At 46.8% G+C, this 14,171-nt stretch overlaps 1 long non-coding RNA gene and 1 other non-coding gene across 2 annotated transcripts; both read left to right on the forward strand.

Moving 5' to 3' along the window:
- The first annotated feature begins 254 nt into the window (after positions 1-254).
- On the forward strand, positions 255-2,898 carry LOC125758086 (uncharacterized). Its single transcript, XR_007415825.1, has 2 exons — positions 255-317; positions 2,585-2,898. It is a non-coding gene; the product is annotated as an uncharacterized LOC125758086 (long non-coding RNA).
- Positions 2,899-8,714: 5,816 nt separating this feature from the next.
- Trnas-gcu (transfer RNA serine (anticodon GCU)) lies at positions 8,715-8,787 on the forward strand. Its single transcript has one exon. It is a non-coding gene; the product is annotated as a tRNA-Ser (tRNA).
- The last annotated feature ends 5,384 nt before the right edge of the window (positions 8,788-14,171 follow it).

The raw sequence follows: 14,171 nt of genomic DNA on the forward strand, positions 1-14,171 counted from the left end.
GTACATTACAGCACTACTTTTTATGCTAAATACTTGTAATAGGTCGCCAAAACAGTTTACTGCGCCTTTAGGAGACCGCTCCTTACGTTTGCGAGGCAGGTACTCCGCGCAGCCCTGTAGGGTTCTTTTTTTATGATCTTATGCTTCATTACTTATTTATACGCTGAAACGAGCGAACGAACAAACACATCACCGCTTATCGGTTAAGGGTGCATAGTTCACGATAATCCCAGGGTTGTATTTCTTTTGCTGCAGCAGGACAATGAAGCTGACGGTGACCGTAATTGCTCTTGCCGTTGTTGGCGTATTGCTGCAAGGTAAGCGTTGCACTAGAAATAAATTAATCGCATCATCATCATCATTATCATCATCAACATTACCCTTACTTTCACTTGACTGTTAATGCACATATGATCAGAGGCGAAAGGTGCCGAGACGACGATAGAGGAAGGCAGATGCACGCACAGGGGGCGGCACGTCCTGCAGTTTTAATTGATCTGGGAAAAACGCGCTATTCACGCAGAGAGGGCTGATGCACATCATTGGTACACATTTGAATTAAGGTGATTCAGGTAGAGCAGCTGCTTGTGTGATGATGATATTCATACCACATTCACGCGACAATCACCTGCTTGAATATTCATTTCGTTTCAAGATCGCTTCTGCCATAGAAACAGCAAACAGTCTTGTTGCAAACCTGCCATCTGGACAAATAGCCGCCTCGTGATTGTTGCGGAGTGTAGCGTCGATCAATATCACCAAAAACATAGCCGGGTGTAGCTTGCACTATAGTGGCGCCAGGGCCCGTATTCTCAAACGATCGCAAAAGGCGATAGTATCGCGTTTGCTGACGTAAAATCTGATGCGTTGAATAACTGAAGAAACACTTGCCTGTGACGTCATTGTTGCACTGGCTGTTGGTGTTACGAATGTATCACAACACAGGAGTGAGTGTACCGTACGAGCGCAGAGCGATCCGAGTGCGGCGTTTTCGAGCGTATGCTGGCTTAAACGCAGTGGCCAGGCTTGGCTGTGGCTACTTGAAATATAGGACGCGTTGAAAGTGCTTTCAACGTTTTTTTGCGCGATTGTTTAATGCACAGTATAATATTTAAAGAATGCAACTTCGCGTGAAATGTATTTTCGTTGAGAGTTTAACATGGCGTACTCGGAGAGTTCAGCTGTAGTGTGCCGCCGCAGCGATATCGTCTCAACATCTCAGCCTGTTGCCGGCTCGCGATAAGCCACGCGAGCAATGCACGGTTCATGTTCCTGGGACGTTAAAACCACGAAAAAACAGGCGCTGGCAAAGAACGAGTACTGATAACACCCCAAGGTAATGCTCGCTGAAAGCTTCAGCGCAAAAAATGCTGCGCACATCCACCGAGGATTGAATACTAGAAGCTACCGCCTACGTCAATGAAATTCTAGTCTTCACCACCAACCGACGGTGATAAGGTGTGTTCGTTTATTCCAGGCATTGCAGGAGCGCCGTAGAGCACCGTCACGTCGACGGAAGTACCAGATCGCGCCCTCACTTTTCCTGTTTTGGTCAATAGCCAATCGCGCGAACCAAAGGCGATACTTTTACGATTGTTGCCTTTTGAGAATACGGCCCCAGGCTAAAGGCACGGCGGAGCTGATAGGTTCCTAGCTGGTCCTGGACATACGAAGTGATGCCAAGGTATACGAAATGATGCTAAGTTATATCAAGTAACCCCGAGTGATGCCAAATTCAAGTCGAGTCCAACACAGTCGCCTCTCGCCGTTTCGGTCGAAGTACGTCGGGGAGTCTAGTCCAACCACGGCCGCTGGATGAAAAAGCATCCAGCGGCCGTGGTCCAACAGTCTCGCTTGGCAGCGTGCCGCGATTCCCGGTAAGCGGCTTCCCCATCGACAGTGCGAACCTCCGAAGTCTCCCCATGCCTGCGTCTGAGTGCCAGCTCTCCTCATGACTGCGTCTAGCGCCGCCGCCACGCACCGCAGCTTTATACAGAACGAAGAAGCGCATGCGCAGTTGACCGTGGTGTCAGGTCTGGAGCGACCGATCGGTTGCGGGCTGGTGGCGGAGCAGTGTATATGGGCTGGCGAAGCAGGCGCTAGTTTACTGGAGAACAAAAACAAGAAATGCCACTACCAAGATGAAACTCTTCGCCCTCTCTTTATCGCTCCCTCAACATCCGTACAACGTAAGTTGATGATGCACATAAAATTTATTGTTCCCATCTGTAAAACTGCTACCTGTCCAAACTCATTTCGTTTCGAAACTTGTGAAGAATGGAATCAGCGGCCATGACATGGTTAGTACGACGGATCAGTAACCCTTTAAACATTGCATAAGTAACCTCGTTGCTCCATACGTAGATAACGAGACTCTTGTGCTGCAGTTAACATAAGTGGCTTCATATATCCTAATATTACATCCATTACTTTTGCGCAATTATTTACTCGTAATATTCTTGCCACATACGCTTCCTTGATTCACCGTGATGTCGTTTCATTGCTTACTACAGCTAGTTGACCGAGTGCTAAGGCCGCAGCGACATCTTCACCTTTAAATACTCCACCTTATGCTTCTTCGCAGGAGGCACGGCCGCACCTGCTGGTCAGCTCTCCGGAGCGTCGTCTGAGGAAGCCCAACGCTCGGGCATTCGCTACGCCGATGACGCCGTAGCCCGTGTATCTGTTGCTTGTGTGAACAACCACTGCGTCACGTCACCGTTGAAGAAATAAGTGAAAGCCTTGAAAAAAAAAAGTATTCATGATTGCAATGCAACCTTGGCTGCTGCCGTTTGCTTTCGGAAGCTGAAGATGGTTTTACTGCGGCGCAGCGTGCAATGAAGTATTTGGCTGAGCTCTGCTGGTGAGGGTGAAATAAATGGAATTGTAAATAGTGAAGTTCTTTGGACAAGTTCGTGATTCATGACAGTAAAAACAACAAGAATGTAACAGCGCTTGTGTCGTCGTGTTCCTTCTTTGTCCTGAGCTCTTACTTTCGCGCTGTTTTTACCGTCATTAAATAGCCGCACGCGGACATAAGTATAGAAAACTGTGTGTGTGTGTGTGTGTGTGTGTGTGTGTGTGTGTGTGTGTGTGTGTGTGTGTGTGTGTGTGTGTGTGTGTGTGTGTGTGTGTGTGTGCGTGCGCGTGCGCGTGCGCGTGCGCGCGACCTTGTAGGAATCCAATTCGTGTACTTTTCTCGATGTGTATGTTGTTTATTTGTTGCTGCAATCATGGTGTATAACATTACTAACATCCTCCAATAGCATTTGAGGCGATCAGTAATAGAAACATCTTCAGAATATTCGCAATGCCCATAGACTGTCACGCCACCAAGCGGATGCCAGGAGGAGGGTTAGCAGCCGACAAACCAGCAGCCGCTACCTTAGATCGGCTGTGCTGGGTCCGATTGTCAATGCGTTGGTTGGAAAGAAACACTACGACTTTGCACGTTTCGTGAATCCATGAAGAAACCGGGCTGTCCGTGACAAGATAAATGTGATTCTTTGTTGTGAGACGTGAAGTTTTCGTGCAAATACCTGGTGAAGCACCCTGGGCAAGTCGTGCTGCCAATGATGACACACAGGGTACACATTTCAGCCTCGTGAAGTTTTCTGTGGCCACGCAAGTTAAAGAAGTATTAGTGTCTGTCTTTTTTTCTGCCAAAAACTCGCGCTATTTCGCTTGCATATAATATCCGTCGGTGTTTTTGTAATGTATGAAACCCATAACACTATACGCGGCGAGTCGCGTGAGCTCGCGATGTCCTCTTCTATAACTGCAAAATATCAGGGCCTTCGTAATAAATAGGTGATGCACTAAACTAAAGCGCCTTTTATTTTGTCGGAAAAGAACGGCATGAATCTTGCGAGCAACTGTTCAGTCATTCGGGGCTGCGCTCGCTCCACGGCTATCGTGAACTACGACAAAGTACCGGCCGCGTTGCAATGCGAACTCAGTCTTGTCCTCAGCTGACGCATGCCGACGGAGATTAAACGTGATTGATTGATTGACGGAATATGTGTATATCCACGCTAGTGGAACCAAATGGCGAAATTTGAGACATCTCCCTGTTTGCAAACAGTGTGACGTGACTGGCAGTGTCCCGCCCCCAAGTCCCGCCTACGGAGCAAGCGCTGGTTGGCAACAAAGTTCCGCCGGCGGGATCTCTCTGCATAGCAGCGCTGCGTGTGTCTGCGTTACTTCGATAGAGGTTTTTGGAAATTGCTATTTTCTGAACTCACAGCTGTTAAAAGGAAAAGTCAGTGCCTATAATGAACGATTCCGTTAGGTCAACATATGATTTGCTCGTCGTGGATGACAGCCATCAAAAAATCTTATGCTCTTCGAAAGCGAACGCTGTACATTTTCCCGACGACTGGTGTTTGGAGAAATATTAGCATGGCATGGATGTGAACGTACTCAATTTCCATCGCGAAATCGCACTGCAGTTTTAAACGATGTACAGCATTGGCGGCTACTGTGCGCGAGGTCGCGGATTAGATTCTCACTCACGGCGCAAAATTCTGATCGGAGATGAATGAAAAAAAAAAAGAACGAAGGAAACACTCGCTTGAGGTTAACAAATTCGTGAAAATTAAAGCGAAGTTTTCCCCTACAGCGTTCCTCATAATCCACGGAGCAGTTTTGAGATGTTAAACACAATAATTTAATTATAAATAGTCTCTTGCGCGGTTACTTCGCTGTATCTGATGCCTACAACGTGTTTCCATACTTACTCCTTTCCTTTAGACTTGGTACACAAACTCGGAATGTCACTTCATAAATATCGAGCCGTAAAGATAAGCTAACTAGAATATGACAAACAAGAATCTCCACTGCTTCCATTAAGACGTACATCTCCAATAAAAGGCGATACGCGTATGGTTCTGCGTATTCACCGTGGTAAACCGTACACGCATGTTCGGCAATGCTAAAACCCGCTGGTAGCTGATGCGTAGTCTCAACTTTCAGCCCGGACATCATGCACGTTTTTTTTTTGCACGCAGCCGAAACACTGAGATATACGCACTCGCAGATCATCGCGCCAAATAAAATGTCCAATCCTGATGTTCCGTCGACAACCGGTCACTGCAAATGGCCCTGTTAGACACAACGCGCACCAATGTTTTCGCAAACAAGATGCATCGTTATTCACACAGCACACAGCACACACAATATTGTCAGTTTCAACGTCCGCAAAGGTGAACCGATATCGTCGCTGCTTTTCACACTACACGCCACAGGCACATTTTCGAAGACAATGACGCTGTTCCTCGCACAGACCACCACGTGGGTTCACTTCTCCAAGTTAAACAGCCAGCAGAGTGGCAAATTTTTCGTCACGCAGTCCACGACACATTAATACGTTCTTTGACACATACCACAAATAATCTTGGAACCGAAAGATGAAGTAAAAGGGTCAAAAGAAAAAAAACACGTGCGCCAAACACCGTGCGACTGTACCACGCTGAGCCGGCAGCGGGAGTACCGGGGAGTACCAACCAGTGCCAACCACCGCCGTTGCACGTGCGCCGAGAGGTCACGTGACCTGACGTCATGGGGCGTGAGTGACGTAGGCCGGTAGAGGTCTATTCATCCGTGTGTTGCTTTCGTAGCCAACGCTGCACTGCACGTTTGTTACTTTGTTGATAGGTGGCAGCACACTGCAAGCGAAGTGTTCTCTGAGCGCAGAACGCGGAGAAGACGAGGCAGCTCGCGGGGAAACTTCTTTTGATTGATTTTGACGGTGATGTCCAAAGACACCGTGCACCTTGACGACAAGGACTGGGCATTGAAGGCTGCAGGGATAGCACCGATAGCGAACGTCGATGTAGATGCTGCAGCAGCGATTCTCTTTAACGTGATTTGCTGGTTAACCATCTGTACGGCAAGCTTTTCACAATCGTAAGTCACTCTGACTGTACTTGATGTACAGTCAGAGTGACTTACGATTGTGAAATTAAAAGAAAGAGATCAATAGAAAGGCATAATTTTTCTGATGCGATGCACATAGCGCAACTTCTGTGACCGCATGCTGCCAACAAGCTCGACGAGCGGAAGTGAAACGTCCAATCGCGTCCACAAGCCGCACCGCTGAGTTGCCAAATGAACTTGACCATTACCGTCCGAAACAACGTTGCTCAGAAAGGCGTCGTTGTTCAGAAGTTCCTCTATCTTGCGAAAAGCTTGCGTGTTCATTCGTTTCGAGGTGCTCGTGAAACCTGTAACATCCGAGAGAAGTGAACTGTGCACTCCGCGTTCCTCACCACACAAGTTATGATGACGAAACAACATGTTTAGAAACCATCGTCACGCTAAACATGCGGTCCTGTGCAGCAACAATGGCGTTACTTGCTAGCGGCTTATTACTACGGCAAATCCGACAGGCATGCACGGTACGTATACTTGGAGTGCCATTGAGTTCATGCGTTTTCTGTAGCGCGCACAGTATTTCGTAAAGCATCGTTGATGAACGGTAGCGGAGCCGAAATATAGGCCTAGTGCGTTGCAGCTTTGAACCGAACAGGCAGCGCCACCAGACGCCTGCGGCGGAAAAGTTGAGTTTATCGTTTGTTGCTCCCAGGCGCGCAGTCACGTTAGAAACGCATTCCTCGCCGAAAGGACGTAAAAACGTCGCAGAGGTCCGGTACTTTTTCGCACTTCTGCGTGAATGACTAGCACAACAGCTGTAGGAACACCTCGCGGAAGTAACTAGCTTTAGAATTCTGCCGGTTACCACAGAAGTCGGACGAAGATGAAAGACAACTCTACCGCAGCTGTGCGGCGCGTGAGCAACGCCTCGAATTCCGCCCATAAGCATCCTCACTGCCTTTTTTTGTCGCCTTTTATTATTTACTTAAATGTATACACAAACTTACAACGTCACAAATAAATAGGAAGATAGCAGGCTGACAACGGCCACCTAGAGGGGCAATGTGCCGTTCTGCGTCTTCTGCCCTCACGCGTGATTTCTTGCCGGCCAGAACAGCGAGCAGGGTAGCCGGTGCGGAATCAGACGCGCATTTGCAGCGCCCTCTTCGTTGGGAACGAAAACAGTTCGATATGGCTCAGCACACGTAGAACATTGAAAAATCAAAAGCTCACCTCCACTAGTACGTCGTAGTCCATGGTTTTCAATTGCCCTATGCATTTCCCTATAATGTCGGAACATTCCATCGCGCACATCAATTCTTCTTTCAGACCACACACTGACCACTCGGGTGCACTTCGTATACCAAGCGACGAACAACTCCTTTTGAAAAACATGCTATTGCAATTTCAATCCTACGGAAACCGCAGAATAACACACGATCGTCGCTTCTTGTCCTCACGCTCACGAGCGGGCTGGCGGCCACGGCTCCCAGACAACACTCGACGACCTGACGTAGTCCTCAATGGTCCTCAAATGGTACAAACGTCCCCAATGGGTTATGCGACGTTCTGAGTGCGCCCTCAGGAAGGCATTCACAGGATGATACGGAAAACATACTTTTCAGTATTTTTCGAGGATAACTCATCGTACGAAAAACGTCCATTGTAGGACAGTTTGAGTGCACACTCTATAATTCAGGAAAAGACTGTGCATGAACTTTGTGTGGCTCTCGTCACGGGCGCGCGAAAATTAAATGCATGTGACAACCGCTAGCGCATCTCTTGATTGTACAGTTGTTTCTGCGTGTTCAGTTATATATGCCTTACAATCATACATGAAAACGTTTTCCACGTGTATGTGTGTGTGTGTGTGTGTGTGTGTGTGTGTGTGTGTGTGTGTGTGTGTGTGTGTGTGTGTGTGTGTGTGTGTGTTTGCGAAATTTACTGTTTTGAGCATACGCGGATGATTACCCCTGTGGTCGGCAATGAACAGGTAACGAGACGGTCGGCACAGTATCTGACGGTGGCAATCGCCAACGCACACCATTTTTCTTTTCCTGCCAAGCAACATTGACACAATAGACAGCCCAAGTCAAAGCAATCCAAGCCAAGCGCTTTAGCGGACGTCTACAAAGAAAGGAGCATGGCGGCAGGTAAGTCTCCAGTCTCTGTCTCTATTTTTTCGCGTTCGAAATGGAAGAAAGCGTGGACTGCAGGTTTAGACGATAAAGAAATAGATGCGCTAATTCCTGTTTACGCATAGCTAACAGTGCTGACAGTAAGTCGGCGCTGCCAAAGCTGACGATGTAACGCGACAATGCCATGGTGTTCATTGTGTCGCGTGATGTTTATGCGAGTACCCAAGGGTTCATTTCCCGTGTTTCTGCACAGTTTGAAGATCACTGAAGTTTTTCTGAACTCGTTTGTGTCACTATCGTGTGCGACACTATCGTTTGCGGTTGCGAACGTGAATATGTTCAACTTGATCGCTTCGACGACAACGTTGTGACTATAGAGCTGAATGTGTGTGTGCGCGCGCGTTTATCCTATCAAGCTCTGTAGCTGTGTATGGCAGTTATCAAAAATCATTTGGATTTTCCAGTCCCTTGCGAAGGATGCAGTTTTTGTAATGTTGATGATGACACGTACGCAAAGTTTCTCGTAAATTAACACGTTTACATTTATTGTCATCTGTTTTCAGAATTTAAGCAATGAGTTAGAATCCTGGAAACGCCCATGGTGATGGCGGAGCACCAAAGCCAGCATTTCGATACAATACAGCGGCAACTGTGCAGTACTGCATGACAAGTTGCAAGAGAAGAATATCTACTGAGTGCCCCGCCACGGTGGTCTAGTGGTTATGGCGCTCGGCTGCTGACCCGAGGGTCGCGGGATCGAATCCCGGCCGCGGCGGCTGCATTTTCGATGGAGGCGAAAATGTTTGAGGCCCCACGTTAAAGAACCCCAGGTGGTCAAAATATCCGGAGCCCTCCACTACGGCGTCTCTCATAATCATATCGTGGTTTTGGGACGTTAAACCCCAGATATTATTAATATCTACTGAGCAAAGTTTTTGAAGACTGGGATGCCCTTGAGAAGTTTCATAAAAAGCTGGTAGCTGACGCAACCATCACAATGCGGCTGGTATGACATTTATATCTTCGTGACGTTTTTGCTGTACATGTGCTGAGAGGTAACTTTCTTGACAAGAGCATGCCTACAGTGGTTTAGGAGCCATTCTCGCAATGGTTCTGTTTATCTGGCGTTAACTCTTCCTTTTGTCAATTTTGCTGTTTTGTTGTATTTCACAATGTCCTGCTCATTATTTATCTTTATGTCTCCTCTAGTACCCTGCCCATCTCCAGAGACCTCAGATGAAAAGATTAAATCAAAGCAACCTCATTTTGCCAAGCTCCATGGACTCGGTGTTTGAAACTGATATTAATAAAAAAGCTTTGCGTTTCACTGTGTGTTTATATTTTCGTCTGGTGTGGCAATTTACACAGCTTTTAAAAGCTCAGTAAATTTGAAGCACTTACTGCTTCAAAGAGCATACTTTGAGTTTTGTTATTAATTAATAATAAAACTCAAAGTATGCTCTTTGAAGCAGTAAGTGCATGCTTTAGTTTTAAGGCTGAATTTTCTCATTCATTTACGGAAAACAGTCACATTGGAAAAACACATTTCCAATGGGCACATCATGCCTCTTAAAAGCCTTGAATACATTCCAAAAAGAGCCTTGAAGCTGTCCTGAGGTCGACCTGAACGCATACCAAAAATATCCCTGAATGTTGTTCTCAGGACAACCTGAGTATGATCTGGGGCCGGACAAATAGACTGGATTGGAACCTGTCGAGGTTCATTTGAGGACGACCTCGGGTCGTTCTTTCGTACTGGGTAGGGCATCCTCAGGACAACCTCAGGTCGTCGAGTGTTGTCTGGGCTAGCGATGCGCTTTCCTAGCAGACGACAACCAGTGACGAACTGATGGGCGCTTGCAGTCTCACTGTCTGTAAAAGTGTGTGTATGCGCGCGCCTGCCTGTGTGTGTGTGTGTGTATGCGTTGTGAGTGTTGTGAGCGTGTTTGTGTGTGTGTGTGGGGGGGGGTGTACTGTTCCCCGCGTGGTGTCCAAGAGACGGAACAGAACTTGTTTCCGGCGCAAGCAGCTGTGTTTTCTCTGCTTTTTTCCCCTGTTTTTTTTTAGTAGGGCCCGCAATTCGGTTTTCAGGGAAAAGGACTGAGGAGGGTCTGTCTTTCTCGAATGGCTTGACGCGAAAAGGGGACAAAGTTTTGTTGAATGCCCACGTTAACAAGAGTCGCTGCATACTGTTTTTCCAGCTGCAGCTTTAAACGGCTGTAGTTTAAGAGGTTTTTCAGACAGGAAGAAAAACATAAAAAACGTAAGTTAGCACAGCGTATTTATATACGCAGACAAAAGAAAGTCACCGTTTCGCCGTAAGGGCGAAGCAATGAATGCGATAGCAAGAAAAACGGCCCGTGATGGACGCGCTGCAACTAGCGAGCGTCCATCACTACCCGGCAGCTACTAGACAGTTTTAATTTCACGTACGTAGGGACTTCACGTACGCAAACGTGAAAAGTACACGTACGTTACGTGCACGACATCTGAAACGCTTTTAGCTACACGTACGCGACGCGCGGTGAGAACTACCCCGTAGCTCCATCTGCTAGAAATCATGAACACTGCGGTAGCTTGTCCGAGCGCCCGCGCGAGCAGACAGCGGAAGGGCAAGGTTCTCCTTGCGCAAATATTAGAAGCATATCCAACTTTTGTGGATGGATGGATGTATACGGCTGTGCCCTTTAGATCGGGTGGCGGCTCACGCCACCCGATCCATAAGCCATTAAGTTAAGTACTATCACTATGTATTGAAGGATTACATTTCACTCGTGCCTTGACTGTTGCCACCAATCGGTTAGCCTCCTCCTGGTTATTTCTACTCGTTTAAAGTCTATTTTGCCTTCACTGTCCCTAAACCCCAATGCTTTGAAAAATTCTGCGCCATCATCTTGGACTGTCGGGTGAAGCCCTTTACAGAACATTATCAAATGTTCAGCTGTTTCCTCCTCCTCTCCACACACACTACATAACGTGTCTATGCCTTCCTATTTGGCTCGTTACGTCTTGGTCCGCAATACCCCCGTCCTGGCCTCAAACAGCAGAGAACTACCTCGAGAATTATCGTAGATCTTTTCTTTTGCAATTTCCTGCTTGAAAGTTCGGTAAGTCTCCAGGGGTGATTTCGTAAGCATCCCCATTTCCCACACGTCCCTCTCTGTTTTCTTCACCTTCTTCTTAACCGATGTGGCCTTTTGGCTTGGTATTCTGCTGTTGTCTAAATACTTGCTTGATAATTTTCGAGCTCGCTTCCTCCATTTAGTATGCACGTTCTTCATGTACAAGTAGCTGAAAACTTTCCTAGCCCAACGCTCCTCTCCCATTTTTCTCAATCGCTCCTCAAATTCTATCTTGCTGCCAGCTTCCCTGCCCTCGAACGATGTCCATCCCATGTCACCCTGTACCCCCTGATTTGGGGTATTCTCGTGTGCTCCCAAAGCAAGCCTACCTATGCCACGTTGTTTAATTTCCAATCTTGCCTGAACCTCTGATCTCATGCACAAGACCGCAGTGCCGAACGTCAAACCTGGGACCATTACCCCTTTCCAAATCCATCTCACAACGTCATACCTATTGTAGTTCCACAGTACCCTATTTTTCATTACAGCTGCATTCCTGTTGCCCTTAGTCATTACGTATCTTTCGTGCTCCCTTAGGTACTCAGCCCCGTTGTTTATCCATACGCCCAAATATTTGTATTTATCCACTATCTCCAGCGTGACGTCCTGTATCTTATGCTCACTGCCTTCATTATCATTAAGAATCATGATTGTCGATTTTTACCTACTGAACTTCAAATTTAACCTATCTCCCTCATTACCGCAGATGTCTATCAATCCCTGCAGATCTTTCTTGTTGTCGGCCATTAATGCTATATCATCTGCATACATCAATGCCGATAATGACTGTTCAACGAGTTTTCCTTGCTTGGCAAAAGAGAGGCTGAAGCCGAGTCTACTCCCCTCTAATTTAGCTTCTAATCCTTGTAGATACAGCATAAATAACAGAGGTGACAAGGGACACCCCTGTCGAAGCCCGCGTTGTATCTCTATAGGTTCGGATACCTGTTTTTCCCATTTTATAGATGTTCTTTAAAAGATTAGTTATTCCATCTTTCACATCTAGTGTGTCCAGTATTCCCCACAAGTCTTCTTGAATCACACTATCGTAAGCTCCCTTGATATCTAGAAATGCCAGCCACAGGGGCCTGTGTCCTTTTTCCGCTATTTCAATACACTGTGTCAATGAGAACAGATTATCCTCCATCCGCCTTCGTTTACGGAACCCATTTTGTAGTTCCCCCAGCACCCCCTCATTCTCCACCCATGTCTGTAGTCTTTGCTTTACGATCTGCATCACCAGCCTGTAAACTACTGATGTCACTGTTATAGGACGGTAGTTGTTTATATTAGCTTTGTCCCCCTTTTCTTTATAGATCATGCTCATCCGGCTTAGTTTCCACCCATGGGGGGCTTCACCATCTATTATTGCTTTGCTCGCTGCTTCTCTTAATGTTTGCTTAGAGTTTGGACCTAATTTCTTTATTAGCATAATTGGGATGCCGTCAGGGCCTGTTGATGTGCTATTAGGAACCCTCTTCTTTGCCCTTTCCCACTCTCGTTGTCCCAGTGGAGCCACTGCGCTAATTGGTCTATCCTCATCCGTTAGGGTGCATGCATCGCTCTCTTGTTGTTTAAATTTTTCTGTCATCATTGTTCTTATAAATTTCATTGCCTCATCCCCTTCTAGCCTAACCCCTTGAACTGTAGTTATAAACCTCTGTTCCATGCTTGTCTTACTACTCAGAGAATTGAGATAGTTCCAAAACTTTGCAGCTGCTTTTCCATCCTTTTTGTTTACTTCCACCATCCATTGGGCCCCCTTTCTTCTGATCTTTTCATTGATCAGATTGGAAGCTTCCCTCCTGCAGCTCAAAAAGTTACCCTATTTTCTTTCGACATCATCTTCCGGTTCACCCCTCTGTTTAGCATGCCTGTGTTCTCTGGAGGCTTCCTGACGTCTTACTATGGCTCTCTCAACTTCCTCATCCCACCAGCTCTTGGGTTTGTGTCTCCTTTTCCCGGTTGATTTGACTCGTACCTTAGCAAGCTCAAACTCAAACAGTCCAGTTAGATTTGTGTACGTCCACACTGTTTTAGTATCCTCGGTGATTACTTTCTCAATCTCTTTAGTTGCTATTTCCATTTGACTTTCTGAATAAATATTACCCTGTGGTTGCTCATATTGCCTCCCTATTTTCATTTCTCTTCCAAAACTCAGCTTGATACGTTTGTGATCACTACCCAAGCTTCTGGAACCATATTCATCTATGTTCATCACCCTTAGCATACCATACATCCTATGTGACACGTAACAGCCAGCGCCCCTGGCGGCCGCGGCGCGAAGCTAGCGCGTTTTCAATGGAACTAGCGAGGTTTTCTCGGATAATTAAGTGTAGAGGGTGAATGTTGAAAAACGCAGAACACAGAGCGCTTCTGAGAACCTAAACGCACGAGAAGACTGCAGCGATCATGTTGCAGCAAGCTTCAATTTTGTTCCCAGAGCAGTTAAAGATTGTACAATGGGAGCCTATGGAAACGGCGAAAAATGTGGCCTGTTTTTTTAGACAAAAACGGTCACTGTAGTAAAACTAAGGAAGTTATGTTAATGGTTAGGAAATCACATGTAGTCCTGACATTCAGCTTTCGTTTGAAGCCATTCTCAACTTGCCGCAATTGGCATAACGTTGTTCCCTAACGCGTTTTTTGAAACGCGGTCCTTCAAATGCTTGTGGTAAATTGATAAACCCTTGCTCACCACCAGCCACAAGGTGTCCACCGTGGCCGAGCGAGCTAATCGCTCAAGTTCAGAGCGCTAGAGTTACTGCATATGCTACCTTTAGGTAGCAGAGTTGCGCATCTGTCTTCCAAACGCCGCTAGCAACCATAGGTTACGGAGAAGCTGACGCTGGGGCCAATTTTTGTATTTCTCGATGGCGCCACTGCAGCGAACTGGATTGACACTAGCCATTCACATTAAAGTAAATCACCGGTCTTCGACACGCGAAAGATGTCGACCGGTGACCCGGTAGGCATGTCGCCTGCAAAAACGGAGTGAGTCTTCGCGACATAGCCATGGTTGCTAGCCAGACCTATG

Source organism: Rhipicephalus sanguineus, chromosome 4 (genome assembly GCF_013339695.2).
Source record: "Rhipicephalus sanguineus isolate Rsan-2018 chromosome 4, BIME_Rsan_1.4, whole genome shotgun sequence".
NCBI classification, from domain to species: domain Eukaryota; kingdom Metazoa; phylum Arthropoda; class Arachnida; order Ixodida; family Ixodidae; genus Rhipicephalus; species Rhipicephalus sanguineus.